At 41.0% G+C, this 22,618-nt stretch overlaps 1 protein-coding gene across 9 annotated transcripts in view; it reads right to left on the minus strand.

The window, feature by feature from the left end:
• GRIA4 (glutamate ionotropic receptor AMPA type subunit 4) overlaps positions 1-22,618 on the minus strand; it is a 248,307-nt gene that overhangs the window by 184,793 nt on the left and 40,896 nt on the right. The window lies entirely within an intron of this gene.

A 22,618-nucleotide genomic window follows, 5' to 3' on the forward strand; every position in this document is an offset into this window, starting at 1 on the left:
TGTCTTAATTAGCATATATTCATTCATAGTTCCCAGATAGTCTGTTGCTATATACAAAAAAAGAAAAATGACAAAAACTTATTAACAGTGGTTGAAGAGTTGGTGGATGAAATGTGACTGCGGTAATGTGTGCTCAAACCAAATTAATCACGTGAAACACCGAAATGTAGAAATGCTTCTGTGTTGCTTTTCTCCGCAGTGAAAAACCGACTGTCCTAGGATAATGGATTGGTATTGCTTATAGGCATATTGGAGAGAGGCAGACTGCTGTAGGTAGAGTTTTTAAGAAAACAATGTTCAATCTTTTTAGTTATAAAATTAGATTAAAAAATATTAAAAACAGTTTTCCACAATTTTAATGATTCTAACAAGACCTACTCAAAATAGTTGTTATAATGCAAGTTCTTCCTTTCTCTCTGAGACTATCTTGCTTACTCCACGTTCTGCTTCAGGAAAAATTTCATTAACAGAAATGGAAATTTTTCCTGAATACGGATTGCAACATATTTTTTTAATACATATATACTAGTGTACCTCTGCCATTAAACACTATTAATTTCTGGTAGCCCAAACCTACCACAACATGTATTTTTTTAAAAAGTCACATTATATTTGTCTTGAAAATGTTTTATGATCTTTTAATTTCTAAGATACAGAAAACTCATTAGTAATTAGGTACCACAGTATTTTATTACACAAATAGGCAATTACTGGCCAAAATCAACTTCTGTAAATAATCATTCTTCAACTTGAGAAAACGCTGATGATGCTGTGTAAAGGCCTTTTCAGCCAACCAAAGGCTTAAATGAAATGTTGACATGATATATCTAAACTCAATTAGTCAAGAACAATGTACAGAATACAGCATTTTTCTCTCCTACACAGCTATGCAGAATCAAACTGACTGCCCTTAGCCTGATGAATTTTCTTTTTGGGTACACAAAGGAATATAGATGCTACTAAAGCTACAGAATCAAATATTTTTCACAGCTTGATTTGAAGTGGAAGAGTTGCTGTGAAAAAGAAATTATACATAGAAGCACAGAAAGCTTGTCTTTTTAAAACCTTTCTCTACAGTCTATTTCTTAGCCTATTTTTGTGGCATTTCCACAACAGTTGTGCTTCTACACCTACACAGCTCAGAAAAGAGAGATGCACTAATCCTTTCCCAGGGATCAAATATAACCTAGGTAGGGTCATTTTACTTCCTTTCAGGTTTCACTAGGTTTAAGGTGTGTCTCACTGAAATCACACTGAGGAGCTACAAAAAATCCACTCCTATTAAAGTACTTCTTGTATTTTCTTGATTTTCAGTGTCCAGATCATCTACTTCACATCCATGCTTTGCTGGATAATTCTTCCTCTGTGTACAAGTACAATGTGATCAAGAGATAGTTTAAACAAACTAGCTGCTTTATTTGCTCGTCTCATTTCCTCTAGACTGAAGAAAAGAGGAATGAGCTGCCAGCTGGTGACCTGTGAGAACAGGGAGGACTGCACTGGAGGCTCAAAGGAATCTCCTCCAGCATCACGCTCCTTGTCATAATGCTCTGATCTCCGTGCTGACAAACTCAGCACAACCCCACAGGACTTCCTTACCATGCTACCTTTTATCCCTGAGTTTAACTGAGATCAAAATTCAGAAAAAGCAAACAGAGATTTCAAGTGACCTGGCTGGAGGGTAGGAACAGGATCACAGGATGATTCAGGCTGGGAGGGACCCCAGAAGGTCTCTGGTCCAACTTCCTGCCCACAGCTGGGTCAGCTCTGAGGCCAGACCACGCTGCTCAGGGCTTCACCTGGTCAAGGTTGAAAACCTCCAAGGACAGAGACTGCACAACATATCTGGACATCCTGTGCCACTGCCTGACTTTCCTCATGGGGGGAATTTTTTTTTTTTAATATCCAGTCTGAACTCTTGTTTCAATTTATTTTCACTATCTCTCATCTTCCCACCCTGCTCTACTTCAGTGAGCCCAGTTCCATCTCCTGAATGACCTCCCTATAGGCACTGGAGGCTGCTGTTAGGTCCCCCCTGAAGCCGTCTCAGTTCCAGGCTGAACAAGCCCATCTCCCCCAGCCTCTCCTCACAGGGCCGGTGCTCAAGGTGGGTAATAAATTCCCGTGATATACGAGCCAGTAGGCTCTGCTGCTGTTCATAGAGCTCAGGATACTGTTGGCAAATAATCAAATACTGGTTAATAAGCCCTCCTCTAGATACTACCTGCAAGACATCACAATATTCATTGCCCATTGCAAGCAGTAATTAACTACTAGAATGCACTGAGGATAACTTCCTAAGCCAGGTAACAGACACCCCTACCCAAGGGGATGCAATACTGGACCTGATGGTCACCAATGCAAGTGAGCTCATTGGTGACGTCAAGACTGGAGGCAGCCTGGGCTGCAGTGATCATGCACTGGTGGAGTTCACAGTCCTAAGGGACATGGGAAAAGCAAGGAGTACAGTCAGGACCCTGAATTTTAGACAAGCGAACTTCCAGCTCTTCAAGGAGTTAGTCAGAAGGAACCCCTGGGAAACGGTCCTCAGGAACAGGGGAACGGAACAGAGCTGGCAGACCTTTAAGGACACCTTCCATAGAGCGCAAGAGCTCTCGATTCCCAGGTGTAAGAAAGCAGGCAAGGAAGGGAAGAAACCAGCATGGCTGAGTCGAGACCTGCTGGTCAAACTAAAGAGTAAGAGGGAACTGCACAGGCAGTGGAAGCAGGGACAGGTGTCCTGGGAAGAGTGCAGGGAAGCTGCCCGGTTGTGCAGAGAGGGGGTCAGGAAGGCCAAGGCATGGCTAGAGCTGAATTTAGCAGGGGATGTAAAGAATAACAAGGGCTTCTGCAGGTATGTCAACCAGAAAAGGAAGGTTAAAGAAATCATACCCATCCTGATGAACAAGAATGGCGACCTAGTACCAACAGACCAAGGAAAAGGCTGAGGTACTCAACAAATTTTTTGCCTCAGTTTTCACTGGCAACCTCTCTCCTCACCCAGTCCGAGTCGATGGACCAAAAGATGGGGACCAGGGGGGTAAAGCCCCTCCCACTGTAAGGAAAGATCAGGTTCAAGACCACCTGAGGAACCTGAATGTACACAAGTCTATGGGACCTGATGAGATACACCCCAGAGTCCTGAGGGAACTGGCTGATGTAGTTGCCAAGCCACTCTCCATGATATTTCAAAAGTTTTGGCAGTCAGGTGAAGTCCCTGATGACTGGAAGAAGGGAAATGCTGTGCTCATATTAAAAAAGGGAAGAAAGGAGGACCCTGGCAACTACCAACCTGTCACCCTCCCCTCTGTGCCTGGGAGGATCAAGGAACAGATCCTCCTAGAAGCTATGCTCAAGCACATGGAGGACAGGGAGGTGATTCGAGACAGCCAGCACGGCTTCACCAAGGGCAAGTCCTGCCTGACCAACCTAGTGGCTTTCTATGAAGGAGTAACTGCATCAGCGGACAAGGCAAAAGCAATGGATGTCATCTATTTGGACTTCTGTAAAGCCTTCGACATGGTCCCCTACAACATCCTTCTCTCTGAATTGGGGAGATACAGATTTGACGGGTGGACTCTTTGGTGGATGAGGAATTGGCTGGATGGTTGTGTCCAGAGGGTAGTGGTCAACAGCTGGATGTCCACATGGAGACCAGTGACAAGTGGAGTCCCTCAAGGGTCCGTACTGTGACCAGTGCTGTTCAATATCTTCATCAATGACACAGACAGTGGGACTGAGCGCACCCTCGGCAAGTTTGCATACGACACCAAGCTGAGTGCTGTGGCTGACACGCCAGAAGGATGAGATGTCATCCAAAGGGACCTGGACAAGCTGGAGAGCTGGGCCTGTGTGAACCTCATGAGGTTCAACAAGGCCAAGTGCAAGGTCTTGCACGTGGGACGGGGCAACCCCCGATATCAATACAGGCTGGGGGATGAAGGGATTGAGAGCAGCCCCGCAGAGAAGGACTTGGGGGTACTGGTGGATGAAAAGCTGGACATGAGCCAACAAGGTGCACTTGCAGCCCAGAAAGCCAAACGTATCCTGGGCTGCATCAAAAGAAGCGTGGCCAGCAGGTCGAGGGAGGTGATTCTGCCCCTCTACTCTGCTCTGGTGAGACCTCACCTGCAGTGCTGCGTCCAGCTCTGGAGCCCTCAGCACAAGAAGCACATGGACCTGTTGGAGCGGGTCCAGAAGAGGGCCACAAAAATGATCCGAGGGCTGGAGCACCTCTCCTACAAGGCCAGGCTGAGAGAGTTGGTGTTGTTCAGTCTGGAGAAGAGAAGGCTGTGAGGAGACCTTATTGCGGCCTTCCAGTACTTAAGGGGGGCCTATAGGAAGGATGGGGAGAATCTTTTTAGCAAGGCCTATTGTGACAGAGCAAGGAATAATGGATTTAAACTAAAGAAGAATAGGTTTAGACTAGATATAAGAAAGAAATTTTTTACAATGAGGGTGGTGAAACACTGGAACAAGTTGCCCAGAGAGGTAGTGGAGGCCCCATTTCTGGAAACATTCAAGGTGCGGTTGGACGGGGCTCTGAGCAACCTGATCTGGTTAAAGCTGTCCCTGCTCACTGCAGGGGGGTTGGGCTAGATGATCTCTAAAGGTCCCTTCCAACCCAAAGCACTCTATGATTCTATGATTCTAGTATGAACAAAGTCAGCAGAGCTATTAGGAAAAAAACCCCAAAACTTAAAAACCTACGCTATCAATGGCAATGTTAATGAACAAAAATATACATATCGAATCACAGAATCGTAAAATCGTTTAGGTTGGAAAAGACCCTTAAGATCATCAAGTCCAACCATTAACCTAACATGACCAAGCCCATCACTAAACCAGTTAAGGGTAGAGTAGCAATTTTGTGATTTCTGGCTTGGTGGCTGGATTATTTTTAATGAAAGTAAAAACTAGGAATCATTAAGATTGGAAAGGACCTCTAAGATCATCACTCCAACCATCAACCCAACTCCACCATGACCACTAAACCATGTCACAAAGTGCCCCATCTACATCTCCAGGGATGGTGACTCCACCACCTCTCTGGGCAGCCTGTTCCAATGCTTGACTACCCTTTCCGTAAAGAAATTTTTCCTAATTTCCAGTCTACGTCTCTGCTGGCGCAGCTTGAGCCCATTTCCTCTTGTTCTATCGCTAACTACTCGGGAGAAGAGACCAACACCCACCTCACTACAACCTCCTTTCAGGTAGTTGTAGAGAGCAATAAGGTCTCCCCTCAGCCTCCTCTTCTCCAGGCTAAACAACCCCAGTTCCCTCAGCCGCTCCTCATAAGGCCTGTTCTCTAGACCCTTCACCAGCTTTGTTGCCCTTCTCTGGACACGTTCCAGCACCTCAATGTCTTTCTTGTAGTGAGGGGACCAAAACTGGACAGAGTATTCCAGGTGCGACCTTACCAGTGCCGAGTACAGAGGGACAATCGCCTCCCTGCTCCTGCTGGCCACACTATTCCTGATACAAGCCAGGATGCTGTTGGCCTTCTTGGCCACCTGGGCACACTGCTGGCTCATGTTCAGCCAGCTGTCAACCAGCACCCCCAGGTCCTTTTTCTGCCAGGCAGCTTTCCAGCCACTCTTCCCCAAGCCTGTAGCGTTGCATGGGGTTGTTGTGACCCAAGTGCAGGACCCAGCACTTGGCCTTGTTAAACCTCATAAAATTGACCTCGGCCCATCGGTCCAGTCCATCCAGGTCCCTCTGCAGGTCTATCCTACCCTCCAGCAGATCGACACTGCCACCCAGTTTGTTGTCATCTGCAAACTTACTGAGAGTGCACTCAATCCCCTCATCCAGATCGTTGATAAAGATATTAAACAAGACGGGCCCCAAAACAGAGCCCTGGAGAAAACCACTCATGACCGGTCACCAACTGGATTTAACTCCATTCACCACAACTCTCTGGGCTCGACCACCCAACCAGTTTTTTACCCAGCGAAGACTACGCCTGTCCAAGCCATGAGCTGCCAGCTTCCTAAGGAGAATGCTGTGGCAGATGGTGTCAAAGGCTTTACTGAATTCCAGGTAGATGACATCCACAGCCTTTCCCTCATCCACCAGGCCGGTCACCAGGTCATAGAAGGAGATCAGGTTGGTCAAGTAGGACCTGCCTTTCTTGAACCCATGCTGGCTGGGCCTGATCCCCTGGTTGACCTCCACATGCCTGTTGAGCGCACTCAATATGAACCACTCCATAATCTTCCCCGGCACCGGGAAATATACTTCTGAAAATATGGGCTTAAAAGTCCATCATATTTGCACTTGATAACCATATTCTTCTATATCATACCAAATTTGGACCAGGAGTAAGGCAACTGTAGAACAAAATGAAAGTCATGCCTGCTTATGCATGGATGTGCCTATGAGATAGTTATTAACACAATGAGGAACATATTTTATTCCCAATCACTTACTAAAAACAGAAATACTGACTGATCATTTATTATTGATTGGGTGCACTATGAGGTGTCATGAAAACACAACTCCAATTGATTAAATAATTGCATTGCCATAAAGGCTGAGGGACAATATCCTGCTCCTATGTGGAGTCACCTTGCTTCAAAGTCAGTGGGAATTGCTTGTGCACACACAAGAGCAAAATCTAGCCTGAAGTCATCCTTCAGCATCAGAAAATAACACAACATTTATCAATGAGTATTTCAAATAACACAATTTGATTATTTGACACTGTAAACCGCCTAAGGCATAAGTCTAGACATGTCAGAACAGGGCTAAGGGCTTGCTCTAGAGGGTATATGTCATCCTGTTGTACTATTGTCTATTTACTGTCACACCTTCATGTCACCTCAAGAAAGTTAATGGTGAAACAGAGCTGTAACAGAATACTTGTGGAAATCAGTTCCTGCTCAGGCATAGCAGATCACTTCATTAATAAAATTAGAAGGCTTTGTAGACATAGGACTTACGTCTATAAGCAATCTATGCATTGAAGTTAATGGGAAGATTGTGAAAAAATAGATGCAGGCCTTTGAAGTATACTTCAGTTTAGCATTTAAGGAATATCACACAGATGTATGTCAGAATTAAGAGAAGTTTAGATTCACCAACAGAAGAAATGGAGTGGTGAATTTTTTTTAACTCTGAAATGAGTTTTTCCATGAAGGGTAAGACTCCACCAGCACAGAGCGCTTCACCGTGAGGTGTGTGATGGGTAGGAATGCTCTTCCTCAGAAATAACTGTGACTAACTGTTACTAAGGAAAACGCCAGCACTTTGAACTCCTCCTGAAGTTTTGTTTGACACTGAGTGTTTAGCACTGAGCACAGTGTTTTGATTTACGCTCATCTGGTTGGGTGAAGCAAGGTTATCACTGCCCTTGATTATAAAAGCTCCTCTGCAAAAAACTAGAAAAGTGCAACTTGTTTCTTGCAATAGACCTGCAGCAAAGAAATAGTGAATAATTTGTACAAAACATGTAAGTTTGCTTTTAGTGTAATTCCAATCTTCTGCAAAATGCTGAGCAATCAGGAAATCAAGCAGCTAGTGAGATATGCCTTAAGCAGTCTCTGGTACTGAGGACCCTCTCTTATCCAGTATGCTGCCAATTTTTCTCCTTGTGTTATTTTATGTACTGCATCACATAGACAAAGATAACATATCTTCTCTCTTTTTCTGGGACTACCATCTTTAAATTACATTTACTACACTATGTACATTTTTCAGACATATAATAGGGACAAAACATAAAATGATACAACACACAAATAATGAGGTAAAAAGGTAGTTACACGTGTGTGTATATATAGACGTTCAAATTATTGTCTGCTATAATCATTTTTGGTTTGTATTTGTTCTGTAATTATTTTTGAACTCTGTAACAAGAAAAGAGTTATTAGCAATTGTGACATTTGTCTGGGTTGAATTTTGTAAACAACATTAAGTTTTTTTGGTTGCACAGATGATTACCTACTGACCTTATTTGCTCTAATTTTGGTTTGTTCATCTCATGAGCTTCCACATGTCAAAAAACAAGGACTACTAAATAATGTCAAAACAATAAAAATATCTAATGAGAACTAATGGTTCTAATTTCAATAAAAGAGGCACGAGGGTAATGTCACAGTGTACAGTGTAATCAAAAAAGCTATCTGACATCTCCTAAATAGGAATATTATCAGGAAACCATAGTTTCTATAAAATTAGAAGGCTCTGCCAACTCCTTCACCTACCAGAAAACTTCCATCTTTTCATCAGTAAAATCAAAACAAATTTTTACATTTCAAATAAAATCAAAATATTTCATTTTTTTAAACTGACTCAGAAAATTTTGTTTCAGAACTGTCCGTCCTTAGTCATTTCCTTCTTCAGTCAATTTTTCATTCTCACTTGGGGCAGAGCTCTCTGGGCAAACTACATTTCCCATGATGGAACACATTTCCTCTGGCCTCCTGACCAGAGTCATTACAAGAGCTGCAGTCAGGGTAGAGGGGAGAAAGAGTGGAATCAGTCTTTTTCATTTTCCAGCTCAAGTTATTCAGAAGAGATTTAAACATATGACATCTAATACAACTATTTGATCTTCATCATATCCACAAAGATCAGTGTATGGACAGAATGCTGCAGAGATACAAAAAAATCTCTACGAACAAAGCAGAAATAAGATTTTTGAAAGTGTGGCTTAGCCATAACTTAGACTAGGGCTACTCAAAAAAACTGACATGAACTGAGCAGTCTTATCTTTGAGAGCTATGCAACTGAAAATACACCTAACATTCAGTGATCATAACTAATACATATACCTTCACCATGATCAAGAGTTGAAATAAGCACATCAAACTATACAGTAGTTTTAAAAGGACAACAATATGAAGTCATAATTTTTCAGGACAAGAACAGCTGACTTGGATTTCACAAAATACCAGTTGTTCTGCAATTAAGCGTCAGTAACTCGGGCTTTGAACAACTTGTTAAATAGAGCCCTGAAGTGATCATATTTTTAAACTTTGGAAGATAACATTTCATTAAGCTGAAACCAGGTATTCACAGCTTAGTGCATGTTCGGATCACAAGTTGTCCAGAGATGGACTCAACAAAGATATAGCAGCATCATTTATATTGTTAAGCTTTCCTCAGATCACAAAAATCTAACTCCCCCCAAAAATTCAGCTTCAGAGTCTAAATATTACCATTTTCAATCTAAGTTGTCCTATTGACAGGAGACCCCAATAATTAAATGGTGTGTGACTGTGAAAGAGGAAAAGGTTGGAATCATCAGAATGTAGGATAGCTCATGTAGTAAGGAGAAACATTTACAATTTTCAATCAAGAGTGCAGTGCCACAGTCTGGAAAACACATTTTTTGCCGTTAAAACATTTATAGCGGTGGTTAAAGTATAAGGAGGGGAAATGTTAATATATTATATATAACAACATATAAAATATAATAATATATAAAATAGATACAATAGATGTTTTAAATATATGTTTAAAGGGTGTCCTGGTTTCAGCGGGGATAGAGTTAATTTTCTTCCTAGTAGCAAGCACAGTGCTGTGTTTTGGATTTAGTAGGAGAAGAATGTTGATAACACACTGGTGTTTTTAGTTGTTGCTAAGTACTGCTCATGCTAGTCAAGGACTTTTCATCTTCCCATGCTCTGCCAGGGGCACAAGAAACTGGGAGGGGGCACAGCCAGAACAGTTGATCCAAACTGACCAAAGGGCTATTCCATACCATATGGCGTCATGCTCAGTATATAAACTGGGGGGGGGTTGGCCGGGGAGCAGCGATCGGTGCTCGGGAACTGTCTGGGTATCGGTCGGTGGGTGGTGAGCAATTGCATTGTGCATCACTTGCTTTGTATATTATTATTACTATTATTATTATATTGTTGTTATTATTATTTTACTTTACTTTATTTCAATTATTAAACTGTTCTTACCTCAACCCAGGAGTGTTTCTCACTCTTACTCCTCCGATTCTCTCCCCCATCCCATCGGGGTAGGGGGAGTGAGCGCGTGGCTGCGTGGTGCTTAGTTGCTGGCTGGGGCTAAACCACGACAAGGGCAAAAACTTTAAGATATAAATATTCATCTAAAAGAAGTGCAAAATGTGAAGTAGGTAGTATAGTTATGCCAGCGTACAACCAAATGTCTGATGCTGAAGAAAGCAACCTTGCCCACAGAAAACAAAAAAAGAAGCCCAAGAAGAAAAACAAGTTTACTCCTGAAGGCAATGAAGAAACGTAGCAAGAACATGGTTTAGTCTAGTCTACCCTTGATTGGCTTAGAGTAGACTTGGTAGTGTGGGTTAATGGTTGGACTGGATGATCTTAAAGGTCTTTTCCAACCTAAACGATTCTATGATTCTATGATTCTATGATAAGAAGCAAGCTGGAATTGGTAATGCTGTCCAAAAGAGTAAAAGAGGCTCCAACAGGGTTTGGCCAAGTGCTCCAACTCGGGCACCAACCAAATTCATTAGCATATGAGAAGAGGAAGAAATGAATGGGCCTAGTGGCAAGGACTAGCCCTTTTATACTTAACAGATACGGGGAAGCTCTAACAGTCCACCAAAAGGCAGAGTAATTCTGATAAATATGGAGCTGTAAACCTTATTTAAGAGTTGATGCGGGGGGGGGGGGGGGGGGTGTTATAGGGAATACAGGGGGAACAACCAACAACCAGGGGGAAAAGAGAAACTTATGCAAGAAGCAGCAGCAGCTTGGGAATCAGATAATATAATTGGAAAAAATATCAACTTTATTTATATAAAGAGAGAGTGAGCTTTCATACACACACCCACACATCCACACAGGAAAAAGCTTTAGTCCAACAGTGCTAGAAAACAGAATGGAGAAAATGTACCTGGGGTTGGGAAGAAAAATACTCCTTCGTGAATTATGTCTCTCTGTATGGGGTGTCGGTGCCCAGGTGCTGGCAGGGGGCTGCAGGGGCCGCGGTGAGAAGCGGCCGGGGCTGCCCCGTGCCGGACACAGCCGGTCCCAGCCGGCTCCAACCCACCCACCCCAGCGCACACCTGAGCCCCGCAGCCAAGATGGCGGCTGCGCCGCTCAGGGCCGGGGGAAAGGACTCAGGAGCGAAGGAGTGCAGTTGAGCCTGGGAAAAGCCTATTAATTTTAAATCTTAATTAAATTTCCCCAAGTCAAGTCTGTTTTCCTGATCTGGGTAAAGCTGTCCCTGCTCACTGCAGGGGGGTTGGGCTAGATGACCTCTGAAGGTCCCTTCCAACCCAAAGCATTCTATGATTCCATGATTCTATGATTCTATAATTCTATGTTTTGCCCATGACAGTAACTGGGAAGGAATCTCCCTCTCCTTATCCCGACCCAAACCTTTTAAATTCTGTTTTCTCCCGCTGTCCTGTTGATTGGGGGAGCAAGAGAGCAGCCGGTGGGTGTCTGGCCCTTAGCCAAGGTCAACCCACCACACTCTTTGTGAGATTCTTTTTTACGCATTTTTAAGAAGAAAAGCAATACAAACATATGAAAGGAAGAAGGAAAGGAAGGGGAGAAAGAAAACTCCAAAGAAAAAAAATGTAAATTTTTTTCCTCAAAGCATATGCAATCAGAAAAACATTTATAAAGAATGAAAAAGTAGTAGCTGTTAGTCTGCATATACTTAAATAATAGAAGGATAAAAAACATACTTAGGCTTGCACAAACTGTACAATCAAGTGGGACAGAATGAAAGTAAGGCATGATTTAAGATGAATATGAAGGACCTATCCTGCCATTGCAATGCGTAGATGAACTACCCCATAAGCAGAGGCAGAAGCTCTGCTGCCTCAGACACACTGAACTGCGAACTAAACACTGGGAAAATTCTGTGAGGTGGGGGAAAACCAACACCAACATGAAAATACACTGGAAGATCCAATTTGTGTGAATCCATCCCACAACACCAAGGTCAGAAAGCTCCTAATAGACCATGAGAGTTATTCTCTGCACTGCAAAAAATTCTGATTTGTAAGGGCAGTCAAACTGAGTTATTTCAGTAGACATAGAATTCATGAAGACAAAAATGTGTTTAATGTTTGAGAGAAAAAGGCACACCTTCAAGTCACTTGTACAAGAAACACAATTCTGAGAGGAAATCCAGCCAATCCCCACTATACACAATTTTCTGCATTAGTAAAGCTTACAGTAAGAGCGATTAATGTTCTGCCACTCTCAAGAGGGTCAAATACTGTCTATAGCTGAATTCTGCCGTTTTCCACCAGTGGAAATTTGCATCAGCCCATCTAAGAGATGGGCTACCATTAATCCAGCCAATGCCACGTATATTTAAAAGTAAGAGCCTTTGCTATCAACCAACCTACCATGATGCCCTGGACAAACAGATCTTTAGGTCAGAAGAAACTACACTAGAATCTTCTCTAAGCATCCCCATGATGTAGGCTACAGTATTTTATTTGCCTTATCTAAAATGATTTATTCAAAGTTTGATGAACTTTTTAAAGATTTTTTTTTAAATAACATTTTTTGGCTTGTTTGTTTTTCAGTTGTAACAAAAGGTCAGCCTAATCAAATCTGAGAAAGGTAAGCAGGTATATTTGCAACAGAAGGGTTGTGCTTTCAGAGAAAGAATGGGCTATAAAACAATGAAGGTCTGTCTTGTTTCCAAAACTGCATTTAAAATAACACATGCTAGAGTCATAGCTTCTGGTAACAGACACTTTTACTGATCCAGAGCAGAGTCTGCTGCACTCAGCCGATAGGCTTTAGGGAACCTGTGCATAAATGAACCAGTGCAGAATCCTGCAAATCCTGACTGTGACTGTAAACCCTTTTCCTGTAAGGAATTACACAACTGCAACAGCTTCCATTTGCTGTTGCTCTTTGGTGTGAATATGGTACCTTATATAAATAATTGCTTGACCTACAGTAAGTTTCCTAGATGGTCCAGTCTCAGTTAATACCCTTGCCCAAACCATAACTTCAGGTTCATCTGCCTTACAGCTGGTTTTTTGGTTTGTTTTTTTTTTTTAATCTTACATACAAAGTTTTAAATATAAACCATATTTAAATTAACCTGTAGTAGAGGACCTCAATTTTTTTTTTTTTCCTTTTTCCTATTTTATTTTGCCACCAATTCCATATAGGCACGGTTACTTTTTGCACTGATTTATTTAAAATCTTCTCTTTGGTATCACTACAAAGCTGGTTCATGTTAATAAGGCAACCGAACACACCATATCCTACTGACTGGGGTAAATCCTCTGATTAACCTAGCTTCCTTCCTTGCTAGACTGAAGCAATGCTTTTATGAGTAGTGCCTGCAGGCTGGTTATTGAAAATGGAAGGTGCTTAGCACTTTGCATGTGTAGCCCTTCATGAAAAATATATAAAGGTCAAATAAGTTATTTATTGGATCTCTCTGTCCATTTTACATATGCCACCCTGTTTCAGTATTGAAGGTCTGACTTTTAGCCGTTGTAAATTCAAACCAATTGACATATGTTAATTTACCATCAGCTGAGAAACTGGAAAACAGTGAGCATGGTCATTTTACTTTTTCAGCTCAGACAAATGCAGTTGTCTCCCCATATTCACTGACTCCCTCTCCTCCACCACACCCAAGCCTCGCATGATTTTTTCTTAAATTCCTCCTCTTGAAGCTGCCATTTTTCTCATTTTTTTTGCAGCTTTGCTTGTTCAAACACTGTTAGGTAATAGTCTTGTCTATGTGACTCAAAGCAAAGCTGCTTCTTCAGTGATGGCCTGTCTCCATTTATTCAATTCCATAAATCAGCCTAACTCATAACTTCACAGTATCTGCTCAAACTCACCATGGCTCTCCAAACAGAGCTCTTCTGTTTCCTCCAGGATCACTTATGCTTCTCTGTGCAGTTCTGACATAGCCCAACATGACCCCTGAGCTACCTCACCCACACAAGTCATGTCTGATACTTGCTACTTTTTTTTTTTTCCCCCTCACATTGCATCTAAGATGTTTTCTTTTCTGTGTCCTCCAATTGCACCTTCACCAACCCAACTCACAGAGATGCCTGCACACTGGCCTGACAGAGATCACGCTCATTCCTTTCTGGTCCATATAAGAGTCGTCTCTGACAGGGTCACCCTTGCTTCTCATCACAGCCTCACATCTGAGCTCTCACCAGCCTTACTTCTGAGATCTCCAGCTGCAGCAAATTAAAAGCAAATAGTCATGAAGGCATTATTCATGCCTCATTTGTTGCATTTCTCACACATACACCCTCAGTTCCCCCCATGCTTCGACACCAATGCGATCACCTGCTCTGAAATGTTTGGAAAAGCTCCCCACTGCCTGCCAGATCTCTGCTGGAGGCACTCTTCTTCCCTATGGCAGCTCTCAGCTATGGATGGTAGGGGGCACAGGTACGAAGCCCACATTCATCTAGCCAGAACTGTTGGAGGAAAAAGGCTAGAGGCAACCCAACATCCTGATGCTACGTGCAATGCATCCGGAGCTTCATGAGGTTCAAAGTAGAAGACAGCACATCCCTGCATGGGGCTAGGAGGCGGTGGAGCAGGGAAGCAGGTGCAAAGCTCTAAAGCAGTTCATACCCAAAGGATGACATGGGAGCATTTCCCATCCCAGACCAGCCGGGGCTGGGCGTGAACATGGCCCTGGGGGTCACTGGCTGGCCTTGGCAGCAGCCACTAGCTCCCACAGCTGTGGGGTTTATTTATCCAGTGATGCCTGTGATGGGCAGCCTCACCACGGTCCTGCATACAAGCCTGGCAGGGGGCTGCATGTAGGCTACTCAAGAGCCACCAACACTCGGGTGGTCACTCCCAACTTAGATGGGTTAGTGCAGACAGCAATGGCTTAAATACCACAAATGCATTAAGTTTAGACTCAGACAGGAGCAAACCTGTAAATAATGAGGCATTTGACTAGCATCAATCTGACTCTCTGCATATTACATCTGTTCTTGCTGCTTTATGCATTTTTTAAGATGCAGGCTGTGCTGTCCTCTGCATTTCTAAAGGGCTCAGTAAATTTTGGATAATACTGGAATACTAATAGTAACAATAATTATTGCCCTACTCTTGTCTAAAATACTTACTGCATTAATAATTTTCCACAGTATCAACACTCTGTAATAATACAATTAATAACCTTTGTATAAATCATTAGCAATTACATTTTATTTGTACGCTATAATTTGAAAATCTGAGAAATAACATAGTACTAATTAGTGTATGCAGAACCCCTGAATAATGAGTAAAGGATATCCATTTGTCTCTTCTCAATAAAGCCACATTTCTCTGAAACCACACAAACAGTCCAATAAGAAATTAAATTCATAGCAACAGTAATTTTCAGCACTACCCATTTTTTCTACAGTGTACCCAAACTTGAAAAGCAGGACATTACCCTCCGCCTTATGAATACTAAACCAGCATTCTGCATCTAAAGGTTAGACCAGAAAAATCAGTCTGTGTGCCTGTATTTTTATGAGAATTGCAGATTATTTTATGTGTATTGTTCTTTTTAAGTGTTGCCCAAACCTGTATTGCACGTCAGCAAACTTTAATTTAGCATATTGTTATTCCATAAAAATGTAACATTACAAATGACCTTCAAAACACAATAGCAAATTTTCAAACTGTTAAACAGATAATTCAAAAATATTTCTCTCCTACTGTATGTCTTTGAGGAAATCCACAAATGCATTTCATGTCTTCAAAGAGACTGCCTATACATAAACATTTTTGGAGTCTTACGCATTTTAAAAGGGCCCCTTTCACAAAAGTGATAGCAGCCATAAAGCCTGACTATGGCCATTGAGTTTAGTTTACTCTAATCAGGGTTCAAATGGCAATTACGAAGCTGAAATAGATTTCCTAACAACTGGAGTCCATAGGTTGCGTTACACAACACCTAAATTAGGGAAGAGCAAAGCCCAGCTAGAGTACAAAGCAGCCCAGCTCTGAGCTGAAGTACCAGCTCTGACTTTCTGGCAAATAGATTTTAGGGTTTCAACCAAAAGCACTACACATGTGAACCTATTTACACCAGGGTTTTCCTGACGTATACTCTGTTCTAAGAGCTGAACACAGGAAGGTTCCCTATGCCTTTTACTCAATGTGGGAAAACCACTGGAAGCCAGCTAAGTGTTCTGCTTCCAAATATGACCAACCTTCACGACCGACATGGTGAACCAGCTTGGTGACAGATAACTAGCACGTTACCAAATCTCTTGATGAAAGTATGTGTCTGGGGAGAGGATGATGACAGAGTTTTGCCAACACATGCAAGACAAGGAAACATAACACTTTCCATATTGTAACTCAGTGCGCTCCAAACGTAAATAACCCAGCAGTAAGAACTGACGCATCACCAACCAATACATACTGCAATACTCTTTCTAGTACTACAGCACTAGCTGTAGTGGTATGGGGAGCATCTATAGTGTGGTATGACCACACCAAACTTTTTCAAAGCAAAGAAAGATGTGAATTGATGGCAGTCACAGGCCTAGAGTTACCCTTGGAGAATGCACATGAAGAAAGATAACCAAAAATATTTTTCATTTACTGGGGATAAACTACAAATTCTGGGTGATGATTAATTCATTGAGTCATGAGAATAAAGTTCTCTGGGGAGCATCACCAGTCCAGACTGACTTTCCAGGAATGATGAATTTTACATCCAGATCTCTGCATTATTAAAAATAGAAAAAATACAAAGCAAAAGTACAAGTCATCAGGTCTCTTTATGGCAGAGTATCTTTGAAGGTTCAAAACCATATTTATTCCAGTAAATAAAATGTATTCATATGTTATCTATACAGTAATATATATGGAGAGCACCAGGACAAAAGACTAAAATCCTGCAGACTGGCTCCACTTCCTGCCATTATCTCATTCTAAACAAAATACAAATACATCTTTCCAACCTAATACATTTCAGGAGACAGGAGGACAGCAGAGTAACTATTTTGGACAGAGACTGCTATTAGCATCTCTGATGTAGAGTTTATTCCAAACTTGATGGTATGCCTCTGCAGATCTCAGATCAGAATCAAGCCTTTAGGCATTAACTGAGATAAACAAAGTATGATACGTCAAATCTAATTATGCTATAAATATCCAAATAAGATCTAGATCTCTAAGGTAATTCTAAAAAGCCTCAGTGACGGAAAGGCAAATATGACTAATTTTAAACTGCAAACAGCTTGTGAAATATGGGAAATAGCATTACATGTGAAAATATCTGTAGGGAAATATTTTCCTGTAACTAATAAGGCAGGAAATTTTGTGACATAATAAATAGTTTTTCCAGTAGCTTAAGGCATCCTAAAGAAAAAGCAAGAGATGCTAAGTAAACTACTATACATTCCTGTTTTAAAGCCATCATCAATAAGACTTGTTTTATAGTTACCAAGTTACAAAAAAACAGTGGAAAGCAAAGCAGTTGCAAAAAATAGTGGAAAACAAACTGCTTATACATTTGGATCAGTTGTAATTATGAAATAAGTAGTTAACTTGGTTAATGCTTCAATTTTGTTTGAGGCAATTAAAAATTCGCTTCCTGCTCCTCCTGCTTCACAATTTTCATACCAGGGGAAAGCAAGAATAAAATGGCAGTAGATTATTCAAATGCAATCCTTTGCCCAGGAAGGCTCTGCAGAAAAAAAATATTTTGATAAATGCCAGATCATTGCCATCCCATTATTACCCATAGAGGCACTGATGTCCAGTTAAGTGTACCTAGCTACAAATTTATTTTAAGATCAGACTGAAACTGAGCTTGTAAATGCATACCGAACAACTGCCTGACTCTGCCTTCTAGTCCTCCTGTGCGAGTTCAGGTCATAGAAGACCACAGACGCGGTCATGGCTTTCTACACCAAACGAGAGAAATTCCAAAACTCTGCTTAGTGCTGTTTTCAGGAACAAATTTAGATGCTTATAAGGCACCCAGAGCTATACACCTTAATTAAATCTATTTCCCTCCGCATTATCCTAAAGCACTTCCATTAACTTTTTACCTCTTTGAGCTATGTATACCAACACTGGCTCATAGGATATCCGGCCAGCTCCATGCTCACATGTGCTATGGGAAACCTTTCAGGAGAACCTCAGGAACATCATCTGCCACAAAATCCCACACATTGCACTCACCAAACCTCCATTTTTCCCATGCAAACACTATGCATGCTGAGGGCCTCCATCTTCCATTCAAATCCAGTGACAGCAGCTATGTTGTGTCCTCCCATATAATTTCTTCTTCCATTGATTTAAGTTGGCTCAGTTCATGTATCAAGTGACAGAATATCAGATGATTTACATATATGCATGAATATAGCTAAAACCTACTTAATCTCGACTGTACACTAAGTTCTGTACATAAATCTTTTACTCAGTAATCACTAACTAGAACTTGTTTCAGCTTTGCTGGCTGTGTGAGCACTATAGATAGGAACTATGCCTAGCCGTGTAGGCTAAGACTTGTCCAAGATGAAAGCCTAGTCCAGAATTGTCCTAAGCTTTCAGGTCCAAAGTACAAAACTGTGATCACAGACACACACAACTCTAAGACTCAGCTTCCAAGTTTGGTGACATGGATAGAGAAGTGGATGGAGAAATGTATAGAGAAATGAAACATCAGCTTTGACAGATACAGATTTAACTGCTGGGACAGTTCTGCAGCAACCAGCTTGCTGCCTTCCCACAGTCTGAACTGGGGCCAGTGACAGATACATTTGCAGGTATTCTTCCAGTGCTGAAGGAATATATTTTATAGTTTAAGAAGAGTGAAGTCATGTAAGAAGGGCTAGACAAAGACAGAAACATCACCTAAAGGAAGGATTATTCTGAGCCACAAGAGGAGACATTTCTGAATTGCACAGAGATAAGGCAGTGCAATGTACAGTGACAGATACGACCCCAGATCCCAATGGACACTGCACAAGTCATCTTGTTGGCTATGCCCATTCTCAGGTCATTTCATGTGCCTAAGTAGCAACATAAGTGGGCATAAAGGAAATCTGGGGCCTGCTGGAAGAGTCCCCTATTATCTTTGCTCCTGGGTACCAACATAATATTCTTCACAGAGCCGTCAAGCGTGGCTCTCAAACAGAAGAGAACTTGAGAAATGGTTGATGTTCTTCACACTCCTTTAAGGCGCTGCAAAAGGAATTGGGGCCTTGGACACACTACGTGATTCCTTTATCCTTCACAGTTTCCTCACATAGCACCTCAGAAAATGCAAAGACTGAAAAAAGCTCTCCAGCCGCTCCAGCAATGCACTTTTTTCTCCCCATTCCATTCACCTTGTAATCAGACAGCCTCACAAAACCTTATTGGACAAAAAATATCTGGTAAGTTATGATTTAGGTCAATAATATGACATCTTTAAATAGCATCACAGATGTAAATGGACAGAGAAATTACAGCCCTGATTTGAAGACTTAATCTAAATTAGACCCATTGAATAGTGAAACATTATATTTGCAGAAGTAAGTGCTGAACAGAGTGATAGGAGGCTAATTGCATAGATTTATTTTTCAAGGACAGTTTTATGGAGAAAACTCTCATGTTTACAAGACTGTCTCTACTGCTGGACCTGGGAGGATCACAGGATCTTAGAGTCTGCCTGGGGAAAGTTAAGAATTGGGATATACATTCTCAAAGCATAAACATGCAGTTACATTTAAGACTATTAACCACACTAGAATTAAAATAAGGTCCTGTAGACTTAAATAAATATGTATTTCAAAGGGTTAATTTTTAAAATTTACATTTATTTTAGAGACTGAAATTCACCACTTATTAAAAACTACATCCTAGAGTCTAAGGTCACAGACGTATTTACTTTGCAGGCAGCTGGAAGAGCTGCAAATGTTATTACCTCAGGCCATCTTTTACCACCTCCATGTTGGAGATCACCATGACAACATCAAAGCAAACTAAATGGAGCCCACGACTGCTTTCTAAACTCAACACCCCAATGCAAAATCTTCTTTTTTTATCTTAAATCAACAGTGAAGGCATTTCAATCTAAAGTGGTTGACTCAAACAAGGAAAAGGTCAGGGGAATAGGGAAAGCAGCAGTCACTCACACACTGAGCTGTACAACAGCAGTCTTAGGCTGTAACATGGAGTTGGGTTACCAGCATTAAAAACATCAGCAGCTAGCTCCAGAAAAGGACAGCTGCCATTGCTGAGGAATTCACTTAACACCAATCTGAGGCCAAAACTTCCCAATGCTACAAATGAGCAATGTTCTAGTGGAGACTCCTGACCCATGCCAGGACCTGCTTTGCAATTTCTAGTCCTTGAAGGCCTTCAACTGTTAAGACACAAAAAGTTTACAGACAATTCTTCAAGAAAAGACAGTAACTTATCTTATTTTTCGACTGTTCCATTCACTTTAACTCCATAGATGTATGTAAATTATAATGAATAGCAGCTGATTTAGGGTTCAGCTTTTGTGTCACTTCTGAGATGAAATACAGATCTCTAGACTTTGAAGTCATGAACATAAACTTCATATTTACGTTTCTTCATTTTGTGTAATGTCATCTTCTTTGTAACTGCAGATAACGTGAGTTCTCACAAAAGCATTTTCTCTCTATAGAACAGTAATCAAAACATGTGCCAGTTCATGAAGATTTTTGAAGATTCTTTTTCCCCTGTAGTTATCTGGATTTATGCATACACTTAATTGTTCTGATATTTTGTCATGTTATCAGCCTTCAGAATAAGCCCATAAAGCTTTTTGTTGTAAAAGCTGTTATTCAGATCATGGATATGTTAAACTTCAGGAAGTTAAAAGAAATTGAGTGTGATTTCTTTCATCAGAAACACCAGGTGCATCTTGCTACTTTTCCATATTATGAATGGAGGCATCTAATGATCCAGGAAATTTCTCCATAAATATCTGCAAGCACAGATTTTTTTTATTTGCATTTTTTTCATTGCATTTGCATTTTCAAAATGCCTCTGTATCTACAACTATAGGCAATATTTACTTTACGGAATTCTGTTCATAGTACTTGTTTCTTGCGTTCTACATGGTGAAGTAGGCATTTAGTAGGTAGGTGTACATTTTATTCAAAAGCATTGTGTAACAGGTTATGAGAATAAAACCCAGAAATACTCAAGTTCTGCATCCTTAAAATATAATATTCAATGTTATTTATCATTTTAAAACTAAGAAGTTGGCTGCAATATGGTCATACAAAATTGAATGTACTTAGTTTCTGCCGGGAAGTAACACTTGTTAATGGTCCCTGAATAAAAACCTTGCCTGACAACTAAGAACAAGCTTCTGGTTTGTAAAGCACCCTGAGCAATGTCTAGCACCCAGAACGGTTTTAGACAACTAGAAAGAAAAAAATATTGTGACACAACTATAAGGCAATTATTTTCTAGAAATAATTAATCAACCACCAGATATTAGAAATGAATTGACAGCAGAATATCAGAACCCCCATTGAACATTTTCAGCTTTTCAAGACACAATTGCTCTTTTTCATTAACTGTATGAAATAAAATTTATTTTCTATACATCAGCCCTCTTATTCCACTGCACTTTTCCCTATTACTCATCATATCACCAGTACTGAAGGAAATAAACATAACTGTGTGAAAGTATGTTGATTTTAAATTATCAGCAGGAACAGCATCTCTGGCTTTGCTGTTTATTGCGAAGCTGTATGTTAGGATCCATTTTTCAACATATTTACAAACATTAAGCACACATTTGAGCCATTTGGACGATTGGAAGGGTAACATAATTATTTGTGGGTTGAAGTGATCTTTCATTTAATTAAGGTTGGCCCTCAAATGTGGATTCAAAATGTGCTCATCCCAGTACCATACAACAAACCTGCATTTCTATTATCTATCATCTGACAATAGCATATTACATAAATCTGATGTTACACAATGATACTGTTATTCAACATGTATTGGCAGTGAGCTATTTGGATAGCTGTTATTCAAACTAGGATGACTATTGAACCTTACTTGTCTCAAGTAATCCAAAATATCAAAGTGACCAAGTGCAGATTCTCCTACCACTTTTTGATAGCAAAGGAAATCTTAGCTGAACCATCTCCATGTTAGTGAGATCTACTGAATTTACTCAGTTTTGTTAGCTTTCAGAAGTAAAGTAAACCTTTGAGTTTCTCCCTGTCAGCTGTGGGAGGATACCCTGAGGAGCTACCCTTTAAAGCATCTCCAAACACTAGCGATCTCCTGTTATTTAGACACCCATATCTCCAATTCTTTAGATTCCACCAGTCTCTGAGGATTAGAAGGAAAAGGGTAATACTTTCATTCACCTGATAGATGAGGAGGGACTAGCACTGCTGAATTTTCAGTTTTACTCCCAAGCCTCTATCTAGGCTGAGTCAGCAGTTGCTTTATTTTAAAGACTCTTTTTATTCACCTGCACTGCTGCAAATTGATAAGACCTATAAATTCCAGTTACCTCTTAGAGGGCTGCTTTAGAGATTAGAAGTATATACTTACTTTGATACCACAGTGTACTCCCAAAAGGATTAAAAGGAGTTGAGTGCGTGCATCCTAAGCAGGAGATACTCTACATCTCCCTCCTTATAGAAGGCAAGAGAGGAAATGGACCCTGCATGCTCCAGCAGAGAAATGTAAAGGTC

The sequence above is a fragment of the Pelecanus crispus genome, chromosome 1 (assembly GCF_030463565.1).
Source record: "Pelecanus crispus isolate bPelCri1 chromosome 1, bPelCri1.pri, whole genome shotgun sequence".
In the NCBI taxonomy this organism is placed as follows: domain Eukaryota; kingdom Metazoa; phylum Chordata; class Aves; order Pelecaniformes; family Pelecanidae; genus Pelecanus; species Pelecanus crispus.